Genomic DNA, 24580 nt, shown 5'->3' with positions numbered 1-24580 from the left:
TATCAAAATTGTCGCTTTTCTGTAACTGAATCAATTGGCTTAGAGACTTGGGGAAAAAACCAAAGTAATATGAAAACGGATTTCATTCAGGCAAGTATCACCCTTATATACTGTTTTCAACCGGAATTCTAGGAGCAGCAACTTCTCAGATGCCTTAGGTGTGATATTATAGGAAAAAGAACCATATATCCATGCGTCATCTACAACTCCACCCTTCGCCATGCGTGCCAAAACCGGTAAAATAAACTTCAAATCGTAATTGGAATTGTCTATAAAAACAGGTTGGACATATTGCTGACTAACGTTTATATTGCACGATTTATATGCCACCCCACGAAATTTACCCCTCCTGATGAAATTTCCTGCCTTAAATAGTCGTGATCGATCACCTTCCTCTTCCCCCCATTCCCCGTACCATCATCAAATTCTCCCTTACAAACCCAATATATTTTACGATTTTTAATGGCCAACCTGTCATCTGGTGATAGAATCATTGGATAAGGTGTATGGCGCGAATATGAAATTGCACCATTTGCTGTTATAAGGAGATTGGTCAATGCAGTGCGCATACAATCATCCCCACCAGACGACTCAACTACATCTAACACTTGCATGGTATTGCTAGAGTCTCTTTGAGCTTGAGCGTAAGAAACTCCAATGACTTCATGTATCTTAACACGATTTGCATGTGACGAATTGTACACGTCTGTGAGTTTGGCTTCGCAGTCCAAAGCGATCTTATTACTCTGTAAGAGCGAGTTCTGAAAATTTCAAAACGCAAGATCGCTCTATCACCACTAACCGTTACCAAATCCTGGTATTCATGACGTTGACAGTGTCTCATGTGATGCTTTAGCTTTAAATCATTCCAAAATCTGAGCAGGCATGTTGAACAATAGTAGCGTACCTTACGTTTTTTACCCTCCTCCAAAACCCCACTAATATCTGTAATTGGATTAAAATGTCCAATTAAATGCGGCTCCTAAGGAGGCGTGTATAGAAGCCAGACCTAATGCTTCACTGATTCAATGGATGGAACCCTCACTGCAAATATTACACCCTTTTTATTACTGCCCTCATCCTCCTCAAATTCTCTTTCATATTGTAACACCAATCTTTAAATGTTTATTAGCCCACTCAAAAATATCTATACCTTTCAGTGTTGCGGGAAATTGACCATTTAAAAAATTCAAATCTACTTTACGAAACTTTGATTCATCTCCATTAGCTGCCAATTTGTCCAACTTTTTCTTAGAAGCATTTTCTCGCAGAGGTCGAAAGGCTGCAATCAAAAATGCATACTTGAAACACTGTAACCTAGTTTCGAAACAGATTCTTGGCACACCTTGTCATTTCTATAAATCTGAATGATATTTTAAAACTATAGAACCCTGCCCCTTTTCAGCACCTCTTAAAATAAAATGCTTTTTAAATCTACAAATATTAACATTTAAATTCTCAATAAACAAAATCACTGACCCACTACCCCCCTCCCTTCATTATAATTATCCATTTTAATTACGATGCTGCTAATCCACTCCAAAAATAGATCTTCATAATTTTCCAAATGTAGGTGAATTGGTGGCATCTCTCTATGTAAAAACATCGAATATGCCTCGCTCGCATTTCCATTTATATAAAAAAATTTTAGTGCTATTAACACTTTTAAACTATCCCTCCCTCCACACTCCCACATCTGTTGTTTAAGAAGGGCTCGAATCTTGTTCACTTAGGAATGTATAATAGCCAGGGGAACTGTTACTATATCTCCTGACATTAAAAAATTAAAAAGGTCAGCGGAAACGGCTGTATAAAAAGTGGTATGGTGCAAGGCAGAGTTTGACAGAAAAATCTGGTAGTGTAATTGCCGCTGGTGTCGATGATGTTTCAATATCATCATCACCACTCTCTTCAACATCAATAAGGGGGATGGGATGGTGTAAAATCTCCCAATTCAACAACACCAAAACTCTGTTCAATCTCAATAATGGGCATGGGGCGTGGTATGGAATCTCCTAATTTGCTAAGCATAACTTCCAATGTGTTGGGGCTAAGTCAATCAGCTATTGAATATTTATTTTTACTTCTGTTTCGTCTGCATGAGCTGTGTTCATTAAAAGAGCAGGGGAGATTTTCAAATTAACTCATGAGTGAAATCGTCCAAAATAATGCATGTGTTTGGGGAGAGCTTATCAACCCACCCGAAATCGTCTTTTGACACACCTTGACTTTCATGTGTATCAGCATGGATAAAACTACCATATGAACCCGGTTTAAATGCACTTGGGGGAATATCCCCTAAATATGCATTTATAAAGTTATTTGTCCATTCCGGGTCCTCACTCATGTGTATGACACAGGTTAAGTTGTCCGGGCTAGCTATATCCCCAAAACAGTCATTCAAATACCCCCTTCACAATTCTAAGTCATCATCAACTAAGGCACTATCTCGAAAATCCATTAGTGGTGTTAATATCGATGAAGTCTCACTGAAAATAACTAATCCTTGATTTGATGATAGAGGCGATAGATCACCGATGTTAATCTATAGAAACAGTATTTATTTTCCATGTAAAATATCTACTATTTTATAAAGTAAAAAATAAATTATTAATTAGATCTATTCTCATTTATGCAAAATAGAAAAATAATTTTCTGCCCCTCCGCCCCTCTTTTTCTACAATTACCCCATGATTTAATATAGGCAACTAGCTGATTGTAAATTATTAAGACTAAAAGAAGAATCGATGAATAATATAACATGAAATGCAACAAGGATTATCTGACCCCTAAGTTTACGCTAATTTAGCATTCGTAATCTATTTTCCATGCGAAATTGCAAATGTCTTATAAAGTTGAAGAAAAAAATAGAATATTGACGATTTTCATTTATGCATAGTATAATAGAAATAGGATTTCTTGTGCCAACACTCCCTACCCGTCTTTTTCTACTATTAGTCCATGACTTAATACGCACAACAAGTTAATTTTAAATTATTAAGACTACAAGAAGAATCGATGAATGCTATAACATAAAATGTTACAAGGAGCATCTGACCCTAATGTTAACGGTAGTTTAGCATTCGTAATCTATTTTCCTCATGAAATTACTTGTGCCTTACAAAGTTGAAGAAAAAAATAGATTATTGACGATTCCCATTTATTTATAATATAATAGAAATACGATTTCTTGTGCCCACATTCCCTATTCCTCTTTTTCTACAATTAGTCCATGACTTAATACACACAACAAGTTGATTTTAAATTATTAAAATCAGTATTAATTGCAGTTTAGCATTCGTAATCTATTTTCATCATGAAATTGCTAGTGCATAATATAAATATGATTTTTGTGCCCAGACTCCCTACCATTCCTTTTCTCCAATTACCCCATGACTTAATACACGCAACTAGTTGATTTTTAATTATTAAGACTACAAGAAGAATCGATGAATGCTATAATATCAAATATAACAAGGATTATCTAACCCCTTTGTTCACGGTAGTTTAGAATTAAAAATCTATTTTCCTCATGAAATTGCTAGTGCCTTACAAAGTTGAAGAAAATAATTGATTGTTCATGATTTTTATTTATGCATAATATAATAGAAATAGGATTTCTTCTGCCCAGACTCTCTACACCTCTTTTTCTACAATTGCCCTATGACTTAATACACGCAACTAGTTGATTTTAAAGTATTACAGACTACAAGAAGAATCGATGAATGCTATAATATCAAATGTAAGAAGGAGTATCTGACCCCTAGTTTGACACTAATTTAGCATTCGTAATCTATTTTCCTGGTAAAATTGGTAATGTTTTTTAAAGTTGAAGAAAAAATATTATTAATGACTTTCATTTATGCATACTATAATACAAATAGGATTTCTTGTGCCCACACTCCCTCCCCCTCTTTTTTCTACAATTACTCCATGACTTAATACACGCAACTAATTGACAAATTCACTTACATTTACGTTAAGAGACTCGTTGGACGGCTTCATCTGAGACGCATCATTAGCTAGCTGCTCGGAGCTAAACTGGTTAGCATCTTCGCTTGGAGGTGCATATATAATCACTGATTGCCTACACATATTCTTCGAAACAATCTCCTCGAGATATTCATTGTCCGGTTTTGATCTATCATTTTCTTCCAGCTTCATTTTTGTCTGGTCCGGAAAAAAAAATTAAATTTGGTTTTTTCATCAACGAACACCCAAAGACGGAGTCAAATCATCTAATCTCTTTCATCCCATAAAGTAAAAAAAATAATGCTTAAATTAAAGCAGTTTTAAAAAAGAAATAAATTTGTCTGAACTGTGGGACTTGAACGGACTCAATATCACGCTCTTTACGCTAAAGCTGTTAGCACTTTAGAAAAGATGTATGCTTTTTCAACTGAAAGTAAGGAACAAGATTAAAACTTAGGGAGTAAATTATTTTGCTCAAAATTCCATCTGGTTAAACTCCTAAATCATAAAAAAGATCAGCGAATAATACAAACGAGATGCATAAAAAGAAAATTATAACACAATTTGCGTATTAGTTTCATCAGATTTATTCCGAATATGAATGGGGCATCCCCCTCCTCAATACCAAGCTCCTTACGCTAAAGCTGTTAGCACTTTCAAAACACTCCCTGTGTGTTTCACAATATTTTAAATCTAGCTGGCAATTTTACCACAAATAGTACGATTAACAGCTCTATACCTGGAAAAAAGATTCCCTGATGAAACTGCTCGATAAGCCCCTATAACGCTAGTCAAAGAAGAATTAAAATAAGTGATAGTATATTGTTGTTATTCTAGTATCCGATACAAGCATACTTACATATACGTCAAATATAGGACAATGATGACTTAATGGCAGCACAAAATGTATTCTTTTTATTTTAATGCAAGAAAAATTTGCTCACAAGCATTCTCTTTGAATTCTCCATATCACTATCAGTGCAAATAAATAATCAAAAGCAAATAATCTATTTGACTCGTTGAAAGACTTATTCAAACTGTACAAAATTGTAACTTGTACCTGTATTTTATACTCAAAAAATTTTAATATATTCACCTGTAGCCAAGACGGACAGTTTTTTTTAGAGAAGCTATGATATTCAACTCGCCATATATGGACCCCCCCCCCGGTAGTATATATTAAGGCAGAAATATGTCCGGCTTGGCTATTGACCCACGAAACCTGTCTGACAGGTCTTGTATCCCTGAAATGGGTGTAGCTCCCCCAGAAACCTGTCAGAGAGGTAAATCCGTCCTCAAATCAGCATATGGGTTACTAATCACCTTAGGACCATTATTTGTCACAGAAGTGTCTTATGCCGCTCCAATCATACAAACTGGTAACTCTTAATGGCGTCGATATCAATCAGATAAGCCATTTAGTCATTTTTCAAATATGCACTCAGTGTATTTTGATTGTGGACATCTATATCGCAGCATTAACGCCAGATTTGTAATCAGAAACTTCAAACACCCTTACATACTATTTATGCTGATAATCAAGCACTATTTGTCATTTATGCAGTTCCATTGTTTTATTTAGCGAGTTTAAAGAAATAATTTCCTTTGAATTAACGTTAAGAAAACCGGCTAGACCAGGAACAATGAAGGTAAGGAAGTGATATTGAATAACGAGAAGATCGTCACAGTGGATAGCTTTGTTTATTTTGGCATTTCTATTGGTAAAGAAGGTGGATGCAGTGGAGATGTAAAAGTAGAATAGCCAAGGCCCGGGGTGTCTCTTCGAGTTGAAAAGAGGTTGGAAAAATGAGAAGATCAGTCTGGGACCCGAAATTTCAGACTTGGGAGCTACGGTATTGGTAGCGGTTAAGTATGTTTTGAAACGCTGTCGTTTTGAGGGGCAGAGAGGGGTTTACTAAATATTCTCCAGAAGAACTATCTACGGAAAGTTTTTCCGCACTCGTTTGACTTACCAGACGTCAAACAAGAAGCTGTACAAAAAAGGAAAATGTGTTTCAATCTCTCTTTTAAGGACTATAAATAAATAAAGATTGACATGGCTAGGCCAAGTTATATCGAATGAAAGAAGACAGATTGCCAATTATTTTGCTTTTTGACCACCTATCTGGGGCAAACAAAAAGTAAGCCGTTCTCAAAGGAGGGGCGAAGAGGTCACAAGGAAGGATTTAAAGAAATAGAGCTTCACGAAAGAGTTAAAGAGTGAAACTTTGTACATTTGGCTTGGTTGAAGAGTATTTGCAGCTGTGTTGGCCTCAGGCTGCTTGGTGCTGCAGTAAGTTCTTAATAGTAGCAGTAGCGGTAGTATTTGCATTAATAGTAGTAGTATTGATAGTTGTAGTAGTAGCATTAGTATTAGCAGTAGTAATTTTTAGTAGCAGTAGTTTTTTTACGTTCATGTTTCGAACTTAATGATATTTATTGACCGACATATATTAATATTGGACAATTTCGGAAGAAATTCTTGAATGATCTTGAGTCAGTACAGATGTAACAGCAAGATAAACTTTAAAAAAAAATTAACTTGATGGAAAGTGGGACTATCGGGATTCATTGGGAGTTGAGTGGGTTGCATGATCTTCTCGGTTAAGACGTTTCAGACCTTGAGAAGAGAACTTGAACTCAAAATATTCCATCTAATAAGTCGTTTTTCATTTTCTATTGCAATTCTGTGTGACTACCCCTGGGAGAGAATACACAGAAAAGAAAATATTCTTGACTAAGCTAATACCGCACTGAATTGTTAGGAAATATTAGACCTACTTTTTAGCCAATTAATATGCTATAATATTACGTCTTTGGACCAAAAGAAATTTTTTAAAGAATAATCTGAGGACCTTGCCTCTCAGGCTGTTTCATATTGTACACCAATTGTCGATACCGCTCCGATAATAGCTATATATAGTTTTTTTTTTTTTTTTTTTTTTTTTTTTTTTTTTTTTTTTTTATAGCCGCAGCCTTTAGTTGATTAGATTTGTTTGCAAGAAATATATTTTTATTATTGACGAATGAGCCCTCCAAATCAAAACGCCGTCTCTTGAAAAGTCTTTTACAATCTCAAATATCCTTGAATTCTAGTGCAAACGTTTAGTGTAAACGCCATCCATATTAAAACGCTATAATTTAATTGGAAAAGTTGTCTCTGGACAAATATGATGGAACTGGAAAATTCAAGATTAAAGAACCTCCAATATTTTCCGTCACGAAGGTGGTTCCAGACGTGTCAGTTTCTCTGGAAAACACGGTTTTAGGTTATCTTTGAAGCTAGAATCCTTGCGCAGTTGAATCTTTTAGTCAAAGAAAAACCAAACCAGTCATTACAAAAGTATAATTATACGAAATTCTGACCATTTAAGAAAACAGTGAATGGTAAGTCAAGTGTCTTTCAACTAATTTATCCAGTGCGTGAACTAGTATATTAAAAAAATAATAAGACAAGTTAGATCCATATTGAGGGATTACAGGCTATGTTACCCAAGTGTTGTTCCAGCTTTCAGTTGTTTGGATTCTTTCCTGGGACACCTCTGTTGTCACAATTATCCCTGGCAGTCTACTAAGGTATAATGCCTGATAAAAAGACAACTAATTCAGGCCTAAGATCCAGAGGGTTTATGCAGCACCCTTAATTAGATGAATAATTTAAATGATGACACCCATATATAGCTTAGTGTTTACAGTTATCTTTCAATGCTGTCCTCTCTTAGTATTCGGCACCTATTCAAAGTGCACCTTATTAAGCAAAAATAGTGATTGGCATGCTATTCTCCATAAATCTATCAGTATTTCAGCCCCGAAAGTAGATTAAGGGTCCAATTGAACGCTTTTAAATACATAAAATACAGTTCGTAGTACCAGGCCATGGCTGAAAAATATGCTCAGATTATATTGCCCTGATTACATGTATGTTCATATTGCAAATTACAACCATTCTCAGTTGGTGCTTGGAATACTCTACAAAACCTACCCTGAACTCTAAGGGAAAATTTCCATTATTCCAAGCTTATCTGTCCCTATTTCTTATCCTCCTCGTATACTGATTAAATAAATTCTAAGCATCCTAAGCAATATTAGTCTCCATTTATCTTAAATTGACCGTGCCCAAGATCAGTCATGTTTACCAGAACAAACGATCGGCTTACCTTACAAGGTAAGAACTGATCCTTACGAGCTAAGGGACACTATTAAAACTAGCAAATCCTGCCAACCGCATAGCATCACTCTGGCCCCCATTACGTACTGATATTATAGAGACCTTCAAATCAGAAAAGGTTAGTTGTTGCATTATCGCAGGCCTTACATCTGCTGTTGACCTACAATCCCCAATCCGGTCAAATCATGGCTGCAGCGGCAACTGCAACCTAGTAAAGAGCGAACAACGGCCCATAGTAACCAAAAGTTAAAAAACAAGTTTAGAAAAAAACTTCCAAGTGAAAAAGAATTGCCACCTAACACTGATTCAGGAATGGTAACTATCATTTCGGTTCGTATTAAAAAAAAAAGTTTAATGGGGGAAGAAATTTACGCTCATTTTGAAAAGAAACTTAAAACCCCTCGAAAAAGGCATCATATCAAAATGAAAAGTATACCATTGGAATCAGCATAGTCGAAAACCTTATTCAGGGAAATTACAGTCCCCAACCTTGAAAAACAAGGAAAATCACTTTTTTGTATGGGTAACACTGATCTGTCTCCCTTTTTTTCTTTTTTTTTTCAGGGCTAGCGGCATACAAGAACATCATAGGGAGTTGCTTAATGGCTCATTAAAAGCTGTTTCTTACATCTACGTGCTTTTTATAAATTCCAACATCTGCAAGTGCCATATGGCACAAAAATGGCACATTATGTGCCATTTCTAAAGGGGTGGGGCTAGCGGGCTACAAAAACATCATAGACAGATGTTTAATAGCTCACATTAAAGCTATTTCTCACATATAAGTTTCATTAATAAATTCCACCACCCCCAACTGCCAAATGGCACTAAAAATGGCACTATTGATGCCATGTCTCAAGTGGAAAAGCTAGGGGCTAGTGGCCAGCCAGAATTTCTTATAGAGATGTTTAATGGCTGATTTCGAGGCTATTGCTCATATATACGTGCTTTTAATCAGTTTTGCCATTTTTAAGTTGCAAATACCACAAAAAACGGCACCTTTTGTGCCACTTCTTAAGTTGAAAAGCTTCGAACTATAAAACGGTACCATTGTAATATTTATGGTCCAAAACCCTTAAAAGGAGATTTACAAGGGACCCTTCCCGTATTCTCCCCTCCCAGCCCTCTTAGTAAGTCTCATTAGTCCATTGGGAGAATTTACTATAAACTCTTTAAGACGGTCAGAATCAAAAGTAAAAAATCATGTTTAGGAAAAAATTGCATAGTGGAAAAACATTGCCATCTGGCACTGATTGACGAACAGTAACTATTATTTTGGTTCGTCTTAAAAGTAAAAGATTATTGCGAGAAGAAATTTATGATGATTTGGAAGAAAAGTCTGAAACCCCTTGAAAATGGCGTCAGATCAAAATGAAAAATGTGCCATTGGAATCACCATGGTCGAAAACCTTATACAAAGAAATTACAGTCCCCCTCCTTGAACAACAAGAAAATGACTTTTTCCTGTAGCACTGATGTGTCTCCCTTTTTTTTTTTTTTTTTTTTTTTTCGTTTTTTTTTTCTTTTTTCTAGCAGGGCTAGGGGGTGACCAGAACATCATAGAGTGATGTATATTAGCAAATTCGAACGGAAATAAATTTTATAGTGTCCTTTTTAAGTAACCAAAAAGATGGGAGATCAACTAGCCCCCCCCCCCTGATGATTCCCTCCCCCCAAAGACATCCAATCACAATTTTGACATAGCCATTTTGTTCAACACACTTCAAGGGTGCAATATCTTTGGTTTTTGTGATGATACGAACCTCCATAGTCCTTGAAGAAAGGGCTGCACACTGTATCGGTATCGGGCGTATTTATATTACGTGTATCGGTGTGAGCGTATTGTTATTGGGCGTTTTGGTATCGCATGTATCTAGACAGATTTTTAATAGCTCATATAAAAGATATTGCTCATATTTACGTCCAGTTGCGTAATTTCGTCAAAATCCTGAGGGGGGGTAAAGTTAGATTCAATTTTCCCAAATCAAGTGAAAATGGAAAAATGAGCCATACATTCCCATAGAGGCAAAGTTATACTAAAGAAAACTGACCTGTTTCTCTGGATGCTTGAATTATGAAGGCTTATGTTAGTTTTGACAAGATTTTTACAGAAACTAGATTACAGCGACGGGCAAAATGAGGTCTGGGGGGCAGCTACCTCCCCCCTGCCCCATATCAAATTATGTCCCTTTCTATGTCCTTTCTATAAATTCCACCATCAGCGATTAACTTAAAAAAAACAGAAAATTGGTAGCATTAGTCTATTCCCTCTTGAAAGAAAAATTACTGGTACTTATGTATTATACCAAACACATTCAAGAATTGCTGTTAGGTTAATCATAATGAAATATGCCTTAACATGATGAAAATATAATACTTTCGTTTATATAATGATATAATTTGGGCTAAATATTTGCACATTAAGGGGGGGGGGTAAAAATAAATCTCAGAAAAGGGTTAAAAACCTAATTCAACCGAACCTTACCCCACCCCCTAATGTGCAAATATATAGCCTAAATTATACAAGTCCATTTCATTCTGTCACCCGTCATTTATTCTTGTGGCTATGAAATCGGTTTGCTCAAATCGTACATTCAGCAACTTCTCGACTGTTTGGTACCATGATTGCAGTGGTAGCTGCCACCTAGTAAAGAGCGAACCCCAGCCCATAGTAACTAAAAGTTAAAAAACGCGTTTTGGAAAAAAAACTGCCTAGTGAAAAAATTGCCATCTGACACTGATTAACGAATGGTAACAGGGTTAATGTCCATGAATGGGGTTAATGTCCAAGAGAATGTTCGTGTTCGATGCGGAGTACGCCAAAGAGGTGTGCTATCCCCTAATGTTTTTGAGCTTTGTATTTTAAGCTTTGAGTGCTCTCTAAGATAGCTGATACTTGCTTTCTTGGTTTTTCTGATGTATCGTATATTTCTTACGCGGATGACATCCTACTTATTAGTACGAGAAATTTTTCTTTGTCTAAATTGGTGGATAATGTGAGAAAAGGTTTTTTAGTTATTGGACTTAATTTAAATGTTTAAAAGTGTGAGTATTTTTGTTTCAACGGTAAAGCTACGAATTCTCCTTTGAATTGTAATTAATTTAAAAAAACAAAGTTTTTCCGAGGGAAGTAAAGAGCGAAGTTGAAACTTAAAACGGACAAAAATTATTACTTCCCCGCCTTTTTAATATATTATCTTGTGTTTTCAGTAAAGTGCTAGTTTTGTATAATCATAAAAGCATAGGGAAACATAATTAGTTGGTTTATTTATACTAGTTATATTAATATATATTAAACAGGCTGTGAAGTAATAATTTTTGTCCGTTTTAAGTTTCAACTTCGCTCTTTGCATCCCTCGGAAAAACTTTTTTTTTAATTAATCTTTGTTTGTTTTTGATTAAAATTTAATGCAGAAACAAAGCTGTCATGGTCTTTTTATTTATGCGGAATAATGTACGCTCGTTCTAAGTTTTAATGTCACTTCTTAGTTTCAGTTGAAAATATTCACAAATATGACCTATGATTCAAGTGATCATACCACTCGATGCCTATTTTTTAGGTTTCTTCCGAATATAATAATTGTTTTTGGCGCAAATTCAATTTTAAACCCTTATGAAGAGAAGCTGTAACCACTTTGCATCCTATATACCATCCTACCTTTTTCATTTTTTATTTTATAAATAGTTATTCCATTTTTCTTTCCCTACTCAGCTTGTCAAAAACTTGCATTTCCCCCTTAAATCAAAGAACTGTATATTTCCGCTATTCGCCGAAACAATTGATAAATAGTAGAAAACACTCCCTAGAGAATTTGGAGAAATTAGGTCACAATTAGACGTTTAGCAATTAGCACTGAAAATATTTCCTAGAATACAATATTTCTTATGCCATATAAGAACACCGAATTTTCAACAATTCATCATTCATATTTTGAACTAGCTCATATTCATAAAGTACGTAAATTGAAGAAGAAATGAATCCTATGGATTCAACGACTGATTTTCAACAAAAAATGGTAAGCCTGTTAATATTTTCGTCAGGTTGAGAATGGAAATTATTTATATTGATAGCTTGTTCTATTCAAATGTTTGATCATATTTACTAAGGGAGCCACTGATGTCATAAAGAATTGCCCCTTCTCTGTCTGAAAAAATAAAATTTCAAACAAAATATCATTCAAACCATTGAATATAATAAAAAATCACTAATATTCTTATGAAGGGAGTGTGCAGGAGAAGCAGGCTTGACACCCCTAATGATTTATCACTTTTTCTAGTGATTTTTTATGTTGCCTAGTGATTTTTTTCTAGCTAGTGATTTTCTTTCTAAAACCAATGATTTTTCTCAAATCTAGTGATTTTTCACGATATAGCAGGTAGATTCATGATTCAATTGAATAAATGATACAACAAACTAGCTAATAAAAAAAACACAAAATAGTGATTCACTACCGTTGCTAATATGTTCCAGATTAGCGTTTATGCAAATATACCGCCTTTGAAAGCACGTAGATGTGAGAAACAGCTTTCTAATGAGCCATTAAGTATCTCTCTATGATGTTCTGGTTAACCGCTAGCCCTGGAAAAAAAAAGAAAAATAAGGGAGACAGATCAGTGCTACTCATGCAAAAAAGGCATTTTCCTTGGTGTTCGAGGTGGGGGACTGTAATTATCCTAAAAAATGTTTTCGAACATGCTGATTCCAATGGTGCACTTTTTATTTCGATTTGACACCATTTTCAAGGGGTTTTAGGCTTTTTTCCGAAATCACCATAAATTTCTTTCCGCAATAAACTTTTACTTCTAAGACAAACCAAAATATTAGTTACCATTCCTAAATTTTAAAGAGTTCATAGTGAATTCTTCCAACGGACTAATGAGACTTACTAACGGGGCTGTGAGGGGGAGTATACGGTGAGGGTTCCCTGTATATCTCCGGTTAAGACTTTTAGATCATAGTTATTAAAATGGTGCTTTTTTATGCGTTAAAACCTTTATGCTTTTGAACGAGTAAGAATGGCACTGGTATCTCTACTTTTTAACCCTTAAAGATTACGGAAATGGACATAAGGGTTTATATGTGAGCAATATCTTTCAAATCAACCATTAAGAATCTCTCTAAAAATTTTCGATAGCCAATTAGAGTTTACATTTTCAACTTCAGACATGGCATCAATAGTGCCATTTATAGTTCCATTTGGTAGTTGTAGGGGGCGGAATTCATAAATAAAACGTGTATATGACAAATAGCTTTAATTTTAGCTATTAAACATCTGTATACGATGTTTTTGTAGCTTGCTAGCCCCCCCCCCCCTTGAGAAATGGCACAAAATGTGCCATTTTTTGGCTATATGACACTTGCAGATAGTGGAATTTATAAAAAGCACGTAGATGTGAGAAACAGCTTTATAATGATTTATTAAGTATCTATCTATGATTTTCTGGTAAACCGCTAGCCCTTAAAAAAAAAAAAAAAAAGGACACAGATAAGTGCTACCCATGCAAAAAAGTCCTTTTCCTTGGTGTTCAAGGTGGGAGACTGTAATTATCCTACAAATGGTTTTCGACAAGCTGATTCCAATGGTGAACTTTTTATTTCGATTTGACGCCATTTCAAGGGGTTTCAGGGTCTTTTTTGAAATCACCATAAAATTCTTTTTCCAATAAACTTTTGTTTTTAAGATTAACCGAAACAATAGTTACCATTCCTGATTCAGTGTTATATGTCAATTTTTTTTAACTAGACAGCTTTTTTGAAAACACTTTTTTCGACTTTTGATTACTATGGGCTGTGGTTCGCTCTTTCCTAGGTTGCAGCTGCCGCTGCAACCATGATTATTCTTCAATACGTTCAGTTGGTAGCCTACGTTGGCTTGGAATTACTGGGTATGATAATAAGTTTTGTTTTCGTCAGTCAGCTGTTAGGGACGCATGTACCAAGTTTAGCATGTGGCTATTCCAAGATTGTTATAAATCGGTCGAAATACAATCGCAAAGCTTTAGTGTCGCTGTATTCGGTTTTCTGTGACCAGGCTATTTTGTACATTTCAGGTATTTACATTTTGCTTTGGAAGAATGACCTATCTAAATTAAGGAAATGCTATAATCGGTATTGCAAATTGTTGTATCTTCCGTTGTCCTTTGGTAATCGTCGTATTATAAAAAAGTATATAACACCTGATATAAGTGAAAAACTTCGTGATTTACACATAAAACTGTCTGCAAATGCCTTTGAAAAACTGTCCCCTCACCATGGTCTCATTTGTTTATTTCGCAGAATTTTCTTTTTGTTTGTTTATCTTACTTTAAGTGATGTGTGAGTTTATTTTTTCTTTCTTTTTTCCCTTTACTCCACTATTTTTCACATTGTTTGTGCAGTGGGTTATAAATAAATTATTATTATTATTGACTATTATTTCGGTTTGTCTTAAAAGTAGACTTTTTGAAAAAAGAAATTTATGGTAATTTCAAAAAAAGCCTGAAACCCTCCAAAATGGCGTCAGATCAAATTGAAAATGGAAACATTGGAACCAGAATTGTTGAAAACCTAATACAGGAAAATTACAGCCCCCCTCCTTGAACAACAAGGAAAATCGCTTTTTTGCATCGGTAGCACTGATCTGTCATCCTTTTTTCTGTTTTTTTTTCTCCAGGCATAGCGGGTCACCAGAGCATCATAGAGAGATGCTTAATAGCTCATTCAAAAGATGTTTCTTATATCTACGTGCTTTTTATAAACTACGCCATCCGCAAGTGCCACATGGCACTAAAATGGCACTGCCATTTCTTAAATGGTGGTGCTAGGAGGCTACCAGAACATCGTAGACAGATTTTTTTATAGCTCATATAAAGGATATTGCTAATATCTACGTTCTTTCTATAGATTCCACCATCTACAATTTCCAAATGTCACTAAAAACGGCACCTTTTGTGCCATTTCACAAGTGGAAAAGCTGAGGCTATTGGGTTAGCAAAACTTATAAGAGTTATGGTTAATGGCTCATTTGAAAGCTCTTTCTCATATCAACGTGCTTTTTTTAATTAATTCTACCATTAGTAAGTGTGATATAGCAGAGAAAACATTACTTTTGGTGCCACTTCATAAGTGGAAAAGTTCTGAAGTAAAAAACGGGTACTATTGTGATAGTTATGTTCAGAACCCTTAACTGGAGGTTTACAAGAACCCTTCTCGCATCATCCCCCTCCCAACCCTCTTAGTAAGTTTCATCAATCGTCTGCTCACCATTAAGCTACTGAAATATTAGCACGCTACCACACCATCGTAAATAGATGTTTAATGGCTCAATTATAAGCTATTGCTTATATTTACTAGGTTTTTATTAATTCTACCATCTATTAGAATTCATAGATTTCAATATGAACTAGTTTCTTGGGAGAGTTTGCAATGAATTCTCTGGCATGGCGGAAGCATTAGCTGCAAACTAGTAAAGAGCGAACCACAACCTATAGTAACTAAAAGTTAAAAAACGTTAAAACGGTCTTTTTTTTTCCCAGGCCTGGCGGGTTACTAGAACATCATAGAGAGGTGTTTAGCAGCTCATTTAAAAGCTATTTCGCATATGAACGTGGTTTATATAAATTCCACCATCCGCAAGTTCCATAAAACAAAAATGGGCACTTTATTCCATTTCTCAAGGGGTGAGGCTAGTGGACAACCAGAACATCGTGGATAGATTTTTGATAGCTCATATAAAAAAATATTGCTCATATTTACGTTCTTCCTATAAATTCCACAATCTGCAAATTTCAAGTGGTACTAAAAACGCCACTTTTTGTGCCATGTCTCAAGCGGAAAAGCTGGGGCTAGTGGCTACCAGAACTTCTTAGAGTGAATTTTAATGGTTCATTTGGAAACTTTTGCTCATCTACATACTTTTATTAATTCTACAATTCGTAAGTGATATATAGCACTGAAAACAACACTTTTGGTGCCATTTCTTAAGTGAAAAATCATGAAAGTATAAAACGGTATAATTGTAATAATTATGATGCAAAACCCTTAGCTCAAGGCTAGTAGGTAAAGGGGTACCAGTCCGGGGCGAAAACTGTGCTGCCATCTATAATCGACTCTAAGGGGGCAGGGCCAATGACCCCATTTTTCATGGTTTTTCTCACTGTGGATGTTTTTTCATGGTTTTTCTCACTGTTGCTGGATGTAGACATCTGTTTATTGGATGTTTCTTGGATGGTTATGAGTGTTGGTCAATTTATTTGTTGTTTTCTTGGATGTCAACATAAGTTCACATCAACAAATTCTTGATTATCGACTCTAACGGGACAGGGTCAATGACACCTCTTTCAATTTCAATTTGTTTGTTGTTTTCTTGGATGTCAACATAAGTTCACATCAACAATTGCTGGATGTAGACATCTGGTTATTGGATGTTGCTTGGATGGTTATGAGTGTTGGTTAATGTATTTGTTGTTTTCTTGGATGTCAACATAAGTCCAACAACAACTTGGATGTAGACATCTGGTTATTGGACGATTGTTTGATGGTTATGATTGTTAGTCAATTTATTTGTTATTTTCTTGGATGTCAACATAAGTTCACATCAACAATTACTGGGAGTAGACATCTGGCTGTTGGATGTTTCTTGGATGTCATCAACAATTGCTGGATTATCGACTCTAACGGGAACAGGGTCAATGAAACCTCTTTCAAGATCAATTTGTTTGTTGTTTTCTTGGATGTCAACATAAATTCACATCAACAATTGCTCGATTATTGATCGAGTCTAACGGGACGAGATCACGTGTCTCTTTCTAAGCCAATCAGGGAGTCGGAAATATTAACGGGACAGGATTGCAGAGAATATAAGGAAAGGATTTTTGCAATAGTTTTTATTAGTGCGTGAACAGAATTCAGGGAATGAGAACAGTTTGACTTTACTCATTAGGATATATTTGTAATAATGAGGAGTGGAATGCTTACACTATTAGAAATTGATAGTGGAGTTTGTAGCAATGACACAAGAGCACCAAACATTGCGGTGGAAATCACGAGAGGATCACGGCTTTGTCTGGAATGGGATAAAGTATATGCAAGATATGTGATATCCTTGAGCAAATTTAAAATGGAGGATCAATTATGCTTCGCTGCAAAAGTTGATATAGTGCATGTGAATAGACTTCAAAGTGCTTTAAGTGCATTAGTGAAGCATATCGAAGACAATAAGCTATATCGCTAATTGTGCATGTGTAGCATTATTGTTGTAATTATACAAAAAAACTGTTTCGAAATCGAACATGTTCCCTTTCTTTTTGTTAGATTAAGTAGAACGAATCATGGTCAGTCTAGAGTTAGCAGTCACAGTGATAGGATTAAAAAAAGAATAAATTTGAGAAAGAGAGAATTTGATCAAATCTGGTGATTATGGTAAAATATTTGATTTTGGATAATGATTTTCTCGAGTTATTCCTTCAACGAAAGATATTCTCACAGGGGACACTTGACAATATAATGAAAACTGATTCTCCCCCATTGGACTATTGTATGAAACTTTGTCGATGTGACTTAAATGCTAATACTCAATTTATTGATATATTAATTGGAACAGAGCAGAATAATATCGTGGATATACTTTGGAAAACATTGCCATAAATTCTTTGTAGATGGCTCCCCCATTCAAAAGAGGTAGCGTCACAGAGTTACTTCTCTCACCATTCCTCCTTTTTAATGTATCGAATGAGGATCAATTTCGTTTTAGGTTGGAGAGAGTTGATAACAGAAACCAAAAAATATTCTATGAATGTTCAATATGCATGTAAACACTTGGCAGTCTGTCATCATGTGAGAATCGTACAATTATTGATGACTATAATGAAAAGTTCAAATTATGTAATCCTTGTAAATTACATAGAGGATATGCAGTACAAACTAAAGGATGTAATTCATGTCTTGAAGAGATTTGTGACTCATCCTAGAGGACATCTATGCTCCATTTGCCAATATGACAAATGTGATCAGTGGGAGAATACTTACCCGGTATGATTGGTAAGAAACCCAAACGTGGTTTTAGTTTATTTCTACGAGATTGGTATCGTCGTGGATTTAAATTATTTTGGGAGGAAGAATCTGGTCTACAATTCAAATGTTGGGGTAACAAGACAATTTGGTTTCTAAGTCATAGTTGTGACGACACTGCCTATTATGACAATAAACCTAGTGATCTTTATTTGGCCGTTACCGAATGTGATTCACCATTTGAAAACACTGTATGTGATATTGCTTCAAATAGACGGATTGAAACACGTGAATTTCACAATATGAATGCAAATAGTATCATTGACTATACAAAGAGATATGACAAGATTTAAGTTACATTATACTGCAGAAAATGTGACCCTGACTTTGCAGCCAATCAAGTGAATTTAAATGATCTACCGGCATTAGTGGTTCACGACAGTTGCCTATACACCGAAGAAGAAGAAATCTAAAGTGAAGAATAAAGACATTGTTGTATATACATTTTTCATTTATTAATAAACAAATTCACATACATTTTTTAAGCAAATTACTCGTAGGGCACTAAAATCAATATTATACAGGTCTGAGAGGATATTTTCCTCCATAAAGTCGTTCGGATGTGGATTGTCTACATAAATGTTGAGAAACTGCTTGTAAGTATAGCCGCGACATTGGAACACAAAATATAGTAGTGCATGGAAGCCACAGCTTTTAGTCATCAGATCCTGCACTCTCTTCCGATTTTGAATAATAGTTTTCCCGCTGCTCTCAATATAGTTGCTGATGTGTGGAGTGTAGAATGTATAGGTTAGACCAAGAGAATCAAAAATTCTATATTCTTTGCTGTTTGAAAAAAGTCACAAACAATGACCCGTCTGCACAGTCGATGGACTACTATTAACAATAATTAGGGTATTGTTGGCACTTTGAATTTTTCCAAAAAAGTCCAAGGGCAGACAATAGGATCTGTATTTGGACATGTAGGTGTCCATATTAAATACACTGATTATTTGACTGGTGTTCATGGTGCCAAGTCTAGTAGAATACTGCCTTCGGGAGTTATTTCCCAATAGGTTACAAATTGATTTAGCGAGGTTAGTGTGCTACTCTCTGCTAATGGGTCGGCAAATGTACACTCTAAACGCACACTCCCTATACGTACTATACTCATATCCTGGGTGCCAGACAAATCCAATACAATGATACCATGTGTTTTAGAAAACATTTCTTTGGTTATACCCTTTTCAAATAGTTGTGAATCATGATCTAGGGTTTGCATGGTTAACTCATATAATGTCCTATAGGATTTATCAAAAGATAGATTGTAGAGTGGGATTCCATTTACTTTGCAGACAAGAGATGAAAGCCCAAACATTTCAAATTTATGTGGGCAACCAGTCCACGATCCTTTTGCACTAGCGCTTTTTACAAATTCCAAGGCTAATTTTGATGGAATTTCGCCATTGATAAAGGATGAGTCGGTGACGGTACTTGAGCCTGTGGAAAGATGTAATTGATTGGTGATTTTATGAGGAGCAAATAGTTTGCTATTATTATATCTAGCTCTTAGTTTTTCCACTGCCAAAGCAACATAACTCAAATACTACTGTTTACATGCTTTTAGTATTGCCGAAGTGAGGGAGAGAGTTACATCAGGATTGGCAGCAAATTCCTTTCGTAAAATGAAATTAGATGGAGCAAGCATCAGTTTTATATCCACTTTAATATTGGGTGGTAGCCATTGAGATATATTAAATGTTTCATGATATATTTTTCCAACTAGATGTAATTCACTAGTTGTAGCATTTTTAAGTACATCTGTGCTATCAGTATTAGTAATATATTCATATCCATTGGAGGTACCTCTCAATTCCTTGTATGACTTGGGTGTAATCAGCATGAATTGCATATAGCTTGTATAATTTGAGAGATGCTTGTGCTTGTTGCTTGTGCTCACCAGTGTGCCATTTATGTGGACACTGATTTAACGAAATAAATTATGTAATATACAATTTTCATAAGATACTCCATCGGCAAGAATTGGCAATGTATTATCGAATTTCCGGACTTTGATTCGTAAATCTATAAATGTCGAAAATATGTCCATAGAGTAGTCTTCATTGAAATAAATTTGAAAGTGGATATTATCGGAGAGGGGTTGTTGTGGATAAAATTGTTCATAGTATCGATGTTTTACACTCACATCAACATTTTCTGCATTGAATAGATTCAATGAGGAGTTGATTGAAGGTTGGGAACCCCTATGCGGTAGATATGACATCTTAGGAAAAGAAATCTAGTTTCGATCTAACAATTCTCTTCCTGGGGCTTCTTCTTTTGTTTACAGTGCGTGTTGGCTTTTTCCTTCTTTTCTTTGACAGGATTGATGTCTTACGTTTGTGACCTGAGTAGAGACTGATGAGTGATGCACTGTTTCTCGACCTTTTTAAACCTTTTCCATTTTGTTTTAAAGTCTCGCCAAGGGTTAGCGCACTGGACCTGAGATTTTCCGAAGCACTTTCTTTGAAATCCCTGCTAGAGCCCAATCATTTAGTGTAGAGGATGCAAAATCTGTCGCAGCCTATACAATATATTTTCTAGCCAGAGGTAGTGCAGAGCGAAACAGTTTAGCAAACCAACTGCCAAGACCATAGCCAGACATTGACGAGCGGCCTTTGTAATAGTCCATTCCATAGCCCAGTTGTCTTGGGACAAGTGTATTAACATAGCAGTCAAAATCAGGACAAATGAATACCAATTTTCTATTAGACATCTTGTTTTTGAACGATCGGTCGAAAATGGCATATAATCACAGCCATACCTTTTGATATTGCTAGAGGATCACATAATTCTGTTCTTAGTGTTAACTGACAGAGTTCTAAATAGGAAGTGTTTACGGGGATATACTGAAGATGCTTTATATTGTAGTGGTGAATATGTTCTTGATCGGTTTTTCGTTCAAGAACTCGTAGGAGGGGAAAATTTCTATTGCCAACCTGGGATGTTTCCACAAATGAAGCGTAGAGAAATATACATGTGTCCGTGGAGAAGGCAGGCGGGTAGTCAGCAAAAATAAAAGTAGTGTTTCCAGCAGTTTTACCATTGATTCTATTGAGCTTAAAGCCAAGAACATCCTTTAGATTATCATTGAGAATAACCTTTTCATTGGCAATGGGTGAACTAATGTATATCTTACCCTCCTCCTTTGAATAGTTGAAATGAAAAGCTCCTTTTTTATAAACATAAATCTTTCATACAGGTGAGTTCTTCGTAGGGTAATTCAATATATGGATAATTCCTCCAATTGATCTTTTGAATTTGTTCTTGATCACCTGAGGGTGGTGGCCAATCATAGGGTCTAATTTTTATTTCATATTTGGGATCCTTTCTCGGGATATCATATATATTTTTGAAAATACAGTCGACAAGAGCCACTTCATACTTTCCATTGTCGAATTTAATGGCTGGGGAGAGTTTTGTCCAAAAATCACTTGTTCTATTAAAATCATTGTAGAGAGGATCAGAAACATTGGACATGAAAGTCACATAGAAATCATTGGGCATTGTCAATATCTTCAAAACTGACCCAAGAAACAAAATCAGAGTTGTATCCTAGCCAGCGAACAAGCAACTGTCTCTTGCCCCTGCGAGTACGACTCTTTAATATCTTTTCAATTTGATAAATTTCACTAGTGTTTCTAACTTTTTGTAGTTCGTATTCATAAAAACCGCCGAGAATCTCATCATCTTTAGTGTATCGCGGTCAATATGTCGTGGGTTCAGTGTATAGGATTTTTGACACTTTAAAAAGTTCTGTGTTCCATAAATAATTTCCCCTTTTCAAAAATATTGGTGTCTCTAACTATTTGAACAGTATCACCAACATCGAATTTCCTCTTTTTCTTCTAATTACCACTACCATTGGAATATTGCTTTAGAAAAGCATCAAATGTATTTTCACTGTAATGAACGTCCCGAGGGCTTGAGTTGGACAGGGATCGATGAATAAAAGCTCGTTGGTTGTATATTTACATAATTTTATCTAAATCATGAAAAAAGCAGCAGTATTTTTAGTGTACAATATTTGAAATTAATAGAAAAATCGTTCTTTTCAATCGTTCAGCCATTGCAGCCTTTATCGGACTGTGAATATGATACAGCGTTGTATTATATTTCAATAGAACCTTTTGCACATGACGATTAACAAATTCGCTACCACGACCCGATTGAATTTTTCTATAGCAATCCTGTTCAAGAATACTTTCTAAAGCACGAACAACTTCAACACCTCTCTTTGATTGCAATGGAATGGCATAGGCATAGCAACTAAAGACACTGATTGCCACTAGAATATAATTGTAGGGTGCATTGTGCAGAGGGAAAAAGGCCTTAGTTTGTCGATATTGTTTGCCATGAAGCCTGCGATTCCGATGCAGTGTGTAACTTGGTTCATTTTCTAGATATTTTTTTGCTTTTTTTAATGTGCTACCATCTATGTCTGAGGCAACTTTAGAAAGTGTTGTGGGGGAACATGACTTCCCACTTCACCAATATTTTCATAGACATGTTTCAGAACTTCAACCATTTTGAACGCAAACACGTAGTGTAATGTCCACTCCCCTTTTGCACACTGGAGGGTGAATCAATCCGTCATCACTTTTGACTAGTCACCATCGTCCGTGTTATTAAACCAGTGGTGCTGCTGCTTCCGCCGCTAGTATTACCCAAGATTGAAGAGTATGCCTGTGTAATTAGTGGTGTTGTCGTTGATGTAGGACCATATTTTCTCAATTTCATTAGAATTTGCTCACTACCTGTGAGACTTTGGTGGGGTCTTAATAGGCTTAGGAAGGTATAAAGATTACTTTCAAATAAAAAGATTCCTTTGCAATTTGTCACCATATCGCAAACTAAATCAACTAGATTATAACTTTTTCCAAAACACTTGTTCAACAAGAACAACAACAATATTTATTAACAAGAACAACAACAACAATATTTATTATCAAAAACACTTTTTTTTGAACAAGAACAACACACACTATTTGTACAACAACATTTTTTCACTTATTAACAAAAACACTTTTTTGTAAATCAAGACCAACAATATTTGTACACACATTTTTGTACACCAGCACTATTTGTACAACAACAATAACATAAAAACACGAACAATGGCAAAGTTGAACACTATGAATTTAAAGGAATAACCTCCAACCCTCCGGGGAGCCGCAGGCCAAAGGCCGGCCGTGGGCGGGATCCCCCAACCCCCGAAGCCACGGGCCAAATGCTGTCCACAGTCGGGACCCCCCTCCCAACCCCCGGGGTCGCTGTGGAAAAACTGTATACAATAGTCGCCGCCGCTGCTGCAGGTTAGGTTAGAGCATTTAAGTTAATTTATCGGGTAAGGTTAGGTTGGGTTAAATTAATTTAATTTATCCAGGCCGAGTTGGTTGCGATAGTCTACACATTCAACCCGGTCTGAAATTTTATAGTGACCGTGAGGGAGCACATTTAAACCATTCTCGAGCACAAAGAATTTGTTGGATATACACGACATGGCATTCTTTTCAACTCTAACAGTATAATTTTTATAATGCAGAGAGTGAATTGCAAGCACTTGTACTCTCGGCACTAGACTACTCTCTACACAGTTTCTGTAGACACTCATGTTGAAATTATTTTTTACAAAATGGGTAGGCACCCCTTTACATGCCCGTTTTACATCTTTGTTGTGAGTTTCTACGCAATAAACTTTAGGACCGGGGAACACCCCATTGGATATTAAATCGCTCCCCGTCTCTGATTTTAACATGAGTAGCTTATTGGGGGCCTGACGTTTCACTAACTCGGGGTAGAGGGATGCATTCCAGTTAGTGAAATCCATCCGCGAGCTAATGGATTCCCCATTTTCTAAATCATTTAATAAATCCCCGGTTTTTACTTTTAACCGCAAACAATCTGTATCCCCATAATAAACTTAAACCTCCCCCTCCCTTGGCCATTGTACCTTGCACACATTGTAAAAAACGATAACATGAGCTTTTTGAAAATTTCAAGTATTGAACAACTTCCCACTATATTCTTCTTCAGCACCATATTTATCTTTTTCCTGTGTAGAAGAACCATGTTTGTCTTTATGCTTGTGAACATTGTAAAATTGGGGTCTGCAATAATTCTTGTATATTCTTTGGGGTCAGTCACGACGTCACAACGGGATCTGTTCCGTACGCTTTCACACATTTTGCTAAACGCAGAATTTAAAATGAGCTTGTACATTTCCTTTTATTCTTTGCTTTTTGCCCGAGAGTGTTTATCGACAAAGGTATCGATAAATGTCTTCAAATAAGGTTTTTGACTGAATTGCAGGACCCTATGTATTTTTGTGATCTTGAAACAATTGTTCACCATCCAGCGCAAAAGCACATGGTGAACAACGATATTATGTT

The 24580-nt window shown here is 35.8% G+C and overlaps 1 protein-coding gene across 4 annotated transcripts in view; it reads left to right on the top strand.

The window, feature by feature from the left end:
* The first annotated feature begins 7224 nt into the window (after positions 1 to 7224).
* Positions 7225 to 24580, top strand: part of LOC148946945 (uncharacterized) — a 214158-nt gene continuing 196802 nt past the window's right edge. For 3 of the 4 annotated variants that reach the window (XR_016142407.1, XM_089096753.1, XM_089096751.1), the window contains exon 1: positions 7225 to 7359. The gene's annotated coding sequence lies outside the window, so the exon portion shown is untranslated. Of the gene's footprint in view, positions 7360 to 14076; positions 14192 to 24580 lie in introns of those variants that run through there. The other variant, XM_089096752.1, reaches the window with a different exon arrangement.

Source organism: Artemia sp. Qi Xiang Cuo, chromosome 11, assembly GCF_049724085.1.
Source record: "Artemia sp. Qi Xiang Cuo chromosome 11, ASM4972408v1, whole genome shotgun sequence".
NCBI classification, from domain to species: domain Eukaryota; kingdom Metazoa; phylum Arthropoda; class Branchiopoda; order Anostraca; family Artemiidae; genus Artemia; species Artemia sp. Qi Xiang Cuo.
Note: the sequence above shows the minus strand (reverse complement) of the source record. Positions and strands in the feature narration are given on the sequence as shown.